The sequence below is a fragment of the Pteropus alecto genome, unplaced genomic scaffold (assembly GCF_000325575.1).
Source record: "Pteropus alecto unplaced genomic scaffold, ASM32557v1 scaffold50, whole genome shotgun sequence".
NCBI lineage: Eukaryota > Metazoa > Chordata > Mammalia > Chiroptera > Pteropodidae > Pteropus > Pteropus alecto.
The window spans coordinates 17,197,179-17,204,873 of record NW_006431918.1 but is presented as its reverse complement, the minus strand read 5'-3'; the positions used below and the strand labels follow the sequence as shown (position 1 = coordinate 17,204,873).

The 7,695-nt window shown below is 36.3% G+C and overlaps 1 protein-coding gene across 6 annotated transcripts in view; it reads right to left on the bottom strand.

The window, feature by feature from the left end:
• Positions 1 to 2,303, bottom strand: part of NEK1 (NIMA related kinase 1) — a 128,204-nt gene extending 125,901 nt beyond the window's left edge. For all 6 annotated transcript variants that reach the window (XM_025042976.1, XM_015585129.2, XM_006906326.3 and 3 more), the window contains exon 1: positions 1,735 to 2,303. The gene's annotated coding sequence lies outside the window, so the exon portion shown is untranslated. The remainder of the gene's footprint in view (positions 1 to 1,734) is intronic.
• Positions 2,304 to 7,695: the final 5,392 nt, after the last annotated feature.

The window sequence follows — 7,695 nt, the reverse complement described above, 5'->3', positions numbered from 1 at the left end:
ACATGCACACACACATAATTGCTTATATATGTAATATCTCTGAAAGAATACACAATAAACTGGTAATACTGACTGCCTTCAGGGAAGAGAACTTAGTTGAGAGGATGATTTTTCAATCCCTTATACCTTCTGAATTTTATACCTTCTATTCAAAACAATGAATTAAATTTAAATTTAAAAACAATAATAAATACTGATAGAAAAAACTAGGAAGAATGCTACCTAAATCAATTTCTCTGGTTAAAATATTGAAGAGTTCCCCATTTCCAAACTTCTAACCCTGACATTCAAAGTTTTTCTATATGGCATCACTATTGTTTTCAAGTATGTATCCATGCTCCAGAAAAAAAATCTTGCCTCTAGTGAAATTAGACATCTTTCCTCACAAAAAGCCACAAATAAGTAATGTTTAGCATAATAAAATTTTGTGCACGATTATGAAAAAAGTCAGAGTATATGAATGAAAAACTTTATCCTCAACAATATGGGACATTAAGTCTCTTCAGCTGTATCAGCTATTTGGTGTTCTAAAGGGAAACATTGGTAAAGGAATGTCCACAGATTTCAAGAAGTCTATGGTACTCTCTGCACCTACAATCTCTATATATAGTTCTCTCAAAATAATAAACACTATTTGGAATTGAGTGAGGGAGTCAATTTCTCTTCTCAGTAAGGAAAGTCCCTGCCTGATTGCTCATTACTCAAAAAAGCAGAAAGCAAAAATGGGATTCATACTCCTTTTTTTTTTTTTCAAAATTTTTGTTTCTTTTCTCTGAAAGTCTCTTCAGGCAACAATTAATGGCTTCCTTAATGGAAACTACCAATATGTAAATAATTTATATTCATGAAATGGTGTCATGACCATGATTTAGAAGATAGATCAGAATAAAATTTACCTGGAATTCAATATCCATGTATTATTAAAATGACCTCAGAAGAACTCCTGTGGCCAAGTTCCATAACCCTTACTAAACTTCTAATGGTGACTTATTGTGCAAAAACCTGCTTTCCCACAAAATAGACTCCTTACCTTTCACCTAGAACAATGCCCAATTTTAAACTAGGTAGAGCTGTGGATCCTCTAATACCAGACAAACCTAAACTAGAAACAAAGGACTACTTCTCCCTATATTTGGCTCATCTCCATTATGTCTACAATATTGCTGCATCACAAGAAAAGGCTATTACCAGCACATTTTGGATATTACTTTTAAGCCTTCATAAATATTTCTGATGTTATTTAGAATGGCAATAAAACATTTTTCTGCTTCTTGTAGGTGGATCTTAGAGAATAAAAAATTAGGCCTGCATAAAAAAAAATTATGATGAACTGTGAAAATAGAACTTCTAATACTTTACATATGGAAATTTTTCAACTTATGGAAACTGAAATATAAGATTATAGGCTATCAGCTGCTACTCATTTTCTAATTAAAATGTATGTGTAATTTAAGATCAGAGACAACATATAAGCGTGTAGATGCTTATCCACACCAAGATTTCTATTATTTTAATTCCATTATCATTCTAGCTTTTTAAATAATGTCCGAGGATTGCTTTGTAAAACATGCTGTTCTTTGGAGAATTAACATTCTAATGAGAAAAGGATATTATTTTTCCGTGCATTTAAGGTAGGTATCCATGCAATCTCTACGTGAACGAATCTAAGGTTTCCTCATTTACAATATGACTTTACTATTTTGCACATCATTGCTTCCCCCAAGTGCAACTCACCTCAACGACACAGGGCGTTAGTAGGAATGACGGTGACGATCGATAAGCAAAAGTCTAGGTGTGGCAGTCTTCCTATTAGGCTTATTGAGGCAGAAGCATTATCCCGCATTTCGAAAATAACATCTTGAAAGAGAAACTAAGTCTGTCTAACCCGGAGCTCACAGCCCAGTATGAAAGGGGGCAGTGACACTCCCACACCTGACACTAGCCTTTGGCTGACCGCTCAAGCTTGACTCAGTCCTGCCTCGGGCAACGCCCCGTGAAACAGGTATACACTTCCTGGACGAAACAAACTGGTTGCTGAGTCCCTTGGAAACGGCGGGCGGCAGCAGGGGGAGTGCCTCAGTTACCGCCTCTCCAACTTCAGAGGCGGCTGCTAGTGGCCTCAGCGGAGTAGGGGTCGGGCGGGATTTGAGATTGGAAGGCTACCTGCCTGCCACGTCCTCCTGCTTCGCAATGCCCGCTTTAGACTCCGGGTTATGCGGAGAAATGCTTGGGACGCCAGACTGACTCAAACCCTACCGCCCCTAAACCCTCGAGTGAGTACAGAACGTGGACAGGACGGCGCGTCACTGGCGCTGGCGTGTGACGTCAGCGCGCGCGCAGCGGAGGTGGCCGGGATACAGCGGCGGGGCGTGGCCAGGGCACTGCTCGCGGTAGATGTTAAGTAAGAAGATGGAAAAAAAAAAAAGAGAAGTTTAAAGGATTATAGCAGAGCGAGATAAGGGCGAGAACTCACTACTGGAAGTTGATTTGGAATAAAGTATATTATAAACTTGTCTCATACATAGATACTGCACAGAGAAAAGGACTTTTTAAAAAAGGGCTATTCGGGGTGCCACATTTTAAAGTAATTTTGCTTTAAAAAGCAAGCCTTTATCTAGTATATTTTGGATGATTAAAGAACTTTTAAGTCTTGAAAAGCATTTTTTTTTTCAAGGTATATTTGTGGTTTCCTACAACTTTACATCTAATCTGTGTATAAATTACTTGCCGGTATATTGAAAGGTTTAGTAATCCAAGTACCTTTTTTCATGGCAGAGCTTTCTAAGAAACAGATTTTTCTGTAATAAGGGAAAATCTGGGTAGCCTTACGTGGAGATGCGGGAAAATCCAAACTTGAAGCTGAAGCGGGATGGTATGGCTCCAAGATGTACCAGCTGTAAACATGTTGTATGTAGCTCGGAGACCATAGATTTTGCCAGAGATCTCAGGGGTCAAATGATTCAACTTTTTCTTCAAAGAAATCAGCTTCCTTCTCTCTCGACCCCTCCTCAACACACCCAACACCAAGACCTCTGGGTTTTCTTGCCAGTCTTTGGTTTAGTCTTGTTTTATAAGACCAACTTTATTTCTAGCACGGAAATTAAAAGTTTTGGCTTCTTTGCCAGAAGATGGCAGTGCAAGTTATCCAACCTGGCAAACTGGAGAAAATCTGCTTTGTTCATTTATTCCTCAATCTCCAAGCAAGACTTGTTTTCCGCATTTTCTTACTGCCAGCCTAACCTCCTTAGACCCTTCCACCCCCAGTCAGTCAGTAGGAATTTTGGTGTCTGAATGCACAATAACCCTAGTTCTACCCACATCCCTTTATACAGAAAAGCAGCATGAAAACATTGACAATTGCTAATCTAGCAAAATCTTTTTTGCTGCTTTTATAAAGAATGGTTAGTCAGATATCTCCTTTGACAATTCCTTAGGTTCCTGTCATAAACTGTTAGTATGAATATAAACTGCTAGTCTTTGTAGAAAGCATGCTCTGTTTTCAGAACTCACCCCACGCTTACTCCTCCAGGAGGACAATGTTAACAATTTCATGAATATTATCTACATTTTTCTCTATGCTCATAAAAATATAAGTGAGCATTTATTTATATGTACTTGTTTTAATATTTAAAAATGAGATTATAGTATACATATTATTTTTCAACTTGCATTTTAACAGTATATCATGAGCATCTCTCTAGAGATCAACTATTCCTTGTTAATGATATCAATATTCCATGTTATGAATGTACCAAAATCTTTTAAGTGAGTTTGCTGAGTCAAAAAGTATGCTTTTTTCTCTCTCTAAAAGGTATTCCTGTGCTTTGGTTATATATGGCTGTGTAACAAACCATCCTAAAACTTAGTGACTGAAAGCAACGATTTATTGTATTATTTCTCACAATTTTGTGGCCAGGAAATTAGACAGAGTTCTGCTGAGTGGTTCTTTTGCTCCACATGGCTTTGGCTAGGCTCATTCACTTAGTTTCATTGAGCTGGCAACTGTGCTGGTCTGGATGGTCCAAGAAGCTTTCCTCACATGTCTGGTGCTTTGGTACTCCTCCACAATTCTCTTTCTCCACATGGGTAGCCTGGGTTGCACAAAAAATTATGGTCTTAGGACAGTCATTACCCTTAAAAGCTGGCTTCTATTAAGGAAGAAATTGAACGTGCCAGTCCTTTTAAAGGCTAGGCCAGAAACAGATATGGTGTCACTTCTGCCACATTCTTGGTGAAAATAAGGTTAAAGGCCAGACAAGATTTACAGGCAGGGAAGGAATCAGTAGTGGTCATATTTACAGACTATCTACTACACCTGGATTACTTTTCAGAAGTTCAAGAAATTCACACTCCCAACAGCTTTATACAAAAAGTGCCTATTTCTACCACCACTGGATGTTTCTTAATTTTGCAAAACTTTTGAATTTCTTCCTCAGTATCTGCTTTTTATATCCCTTGCCCTTTTCTATATATCTTTTCATCATTTTGTGCTGTTTGTAAAATATGGAAATGACTTTGTCATATTATTGAACAAATATTTTCTGGCAGTCTCTCACCAATGTTTTAGTACTTTTTAAGATATCTTTGGCCATGCAGAAATTTGCAAATTTGTATGTGGTCAAATATGGTAGACTTTTTGTCATTTAGGCTTCTCAATCTGCCAAGCGAATATTCCTTCATCTCCAAAATTATACAAATAATCTCAATGTTCTTGTTTAATTGTTTAATAAGTTTAATGCATTTGAAATTTGTTTTTGTATGTGATTAACACATAGAGACTAGCTTTATATTCTTTTGGAAGAAAGCTAGTTATGCCAAAATCATTTATTAAATGTGATTTCCTTCTCTACTGATTTGAAATGTAAACTTTATTATATTGAATTTCCTACTTATATTTATATCTATTAATGGATTTCTCTTCCATTTACCTATTGGTCTCATGCTCATGTTGTCTATTAAAAAAGAAAAAGTTTGTTTTAATAATCGAGAAATACTATACCAATATTTCCATTTTGAAAAAGAAATATCAATGCTAAATTAATTTTTAAAATTATAGTAATTATTTGTAAACTTACATGTAAAGTTATACTTGTAGGCCTCCTTTCTAGTAGGAAAATAATAAAATAGTAGTATATAATATGGCAAGTGGAAAGGGACTAGTTATATTACTGAAGTGTTGTTCTACCTGAGATTATTCAGAAATATAATTTATTAACAATGGACTAAGCACTATGCTAGATGGCAGGAATAGACATATTCGAGGCTCAGACATTTTTATTTGTTCTTTCTAGAAAGCAGGTTACAAGATAAAACAAAATAGAGGATAACAAATTAGAGCAAATAGTTGATAGTAGAATTACACTGAATATTTTCTTTTGTGAAGTTATTAAAAGACCACGCATTTATGTAGGTGCATATTTTTGATCAAACTATATGGCCATACAAGCAATCTTTTGTGATTGAAGAAAAAGCCTTAAAACCTTAAGTATGAGGAAAAGGATTCTCTTAAAATCTAGATCTCTTGCAGACATATGATATTCACATCCAAGAGAGAGAAAAAGTGTCTTTGCATTTAGGGCTCTTTCTACCTTCTAAGAGAGGAATTTTTATTTTTAAGCCAATTCCTGAGAGCCATCTCTATCTAGGTTTACATAGTTTGAGCTAACCATTAGCTACGTATAGCTTAGGTTTAAACAGTAACAGCCTGCTGAATTTCTGGATCTTAATCAGGTAGAACTAGCTCAATACAAAGATAAAAGTTATCTTATCAGTTCTTGAGTTTCCAGCTTTCTGGGTTAGGTTACCTGCAAGAGCCCGTAGAATTGTCAGCATTCTGAAGAGGCAGATTTAATCTATTTTTAGTTAGGAAGAATAAAGCAAAACATTGAGCCCTTAGCTGTGCAGAGCCTGAGAAAGAAGTCACATCCTGAGACTGAACTGAGAATGTACTTGGTTGAAATAGCTCAGAGTGTATCAAGTTCCAACGAGGCTTAGACAGGAGTTTTGTAGGAAAGAATCACATGAAACTGGAAGATTGATTGCAATGTTGAAGGCTTCAAATGTAATCAGGGGTGTAAATCTACTCGATAATTTCATGTTCTTTCTTAGGGAAAAAGGCAAAGGATAAGACAAGGTCATTTTCAATTACTTCCCTGATGAAGATGGAATCAGAAGAAAATTCTAGATTAGAACCATATCACTATTTTCCTAGTAGAACATCTACATCCCTTTCACTTCCTCTTGCCAATGTGTCTGAAACACAAGTAGTAAAATCAAAGTTCTTTTTCTGAAACAACTCAGAAACACATGAAATGATCTATACAGCCTTGTTCATTTCCCTGATTTTCTGTATAACTGTTTTTCAAGTATTTAAGTTGTTAACGGGATATAATCCTACCTCTAGATTTTTTACTTCAAAGAAAACTTACATTAACTTGACAAAGGCCAGGGAGTAAGAATCTAAAAGAAACGCAATATGATTCCTAGTGCTCTTTTTCATTTATTTTGTTAATTTTATAAAATAGCACATTAAAACCTGCCACTCCCTAAGTGGTGGAATTGCTGGCAGAAGGCAATGACTTACATCGCCTCCACTCACTGGTAATGTCTACCATCTGTTTGTGTTTATACCTGCCAGGGTACCAGCAAGACTAGTGAACAAGCAGTCCTAGACTTGGTTGGAATAAGTAAACACCACTGTGAATTCTTTCCTTAAGGGCTTAAAAGTTTTGTTGGTTGGTCTGTGGGCGAGCTAATTTGAGTATTGGTAGAGTTTTGTTATTACTGCTTCAATTCAATTCTAACCCAAAACATATGATTTAAAGTAGAATAACCTGACTTGACTCACATAACTCATTTTTCGATGTTTCTAAATACTTCCTGAGAGTTTATTTATTTTTGTTTGCTTGTTTCATTTTGTTTCCAGTTTCGAGATGTAACTGACATACAGTATAACTTTAAGGTATACAAAATAATGATTTAACTTATATATAATGTGAAGTGATTACCACAGTAAGTTTGGTTAACATCTATCATCTCATAAAGACATAAAAAAAATTTTTTTTTTTCTTGTGATGAGACAACTTTCAAATACACCATACAACAGTGTTACCTACAGTCATCATGCTGTACATTACATCCTCGGTACTAATTTATCTTACAACCTTTGAACACCTTTAACCAATTCCCCCGCCCCAGTGAGGGCTTTTTAAAAATGCATATAATACCTATGGTCAAAAGGTGACTTAAGCAACCTATGGTAGGCAGAATGATGGCCACCCAAAGATATCCCTGCCCCCTAATCCCTGCAATCTGTGAATATATTAGGTTACAAGGCAAGGAAGAATTAAAGTTGTCAATCAACTGACCTTGAGATGCGCCTAGATTATCCAGGTGGGCTCAATGTAATCACAAGCATCCTTAAATTGAAAGAGGAAAACAAGAGAGTCCGAGGGAGATGTGGCTATGGAAAAAAGTTCAGAATGATAGGATATGGAAAGGATTCAATCCATCGTTACTGGATTTGAAGATGGAGGAAGCGGGCAATGAGCCAAGATGTGGCCTCTAGAAGCTGCAAAAGACACAGAAACAGATTCTCCCCTAGAACCTCTAAAAGGAAATATAACTCTGCCAACACCTTGATTTTAGCCAGTGAGATTTAGTTCTGTAGGTTTGACTTCTAACCTACAGAACTCA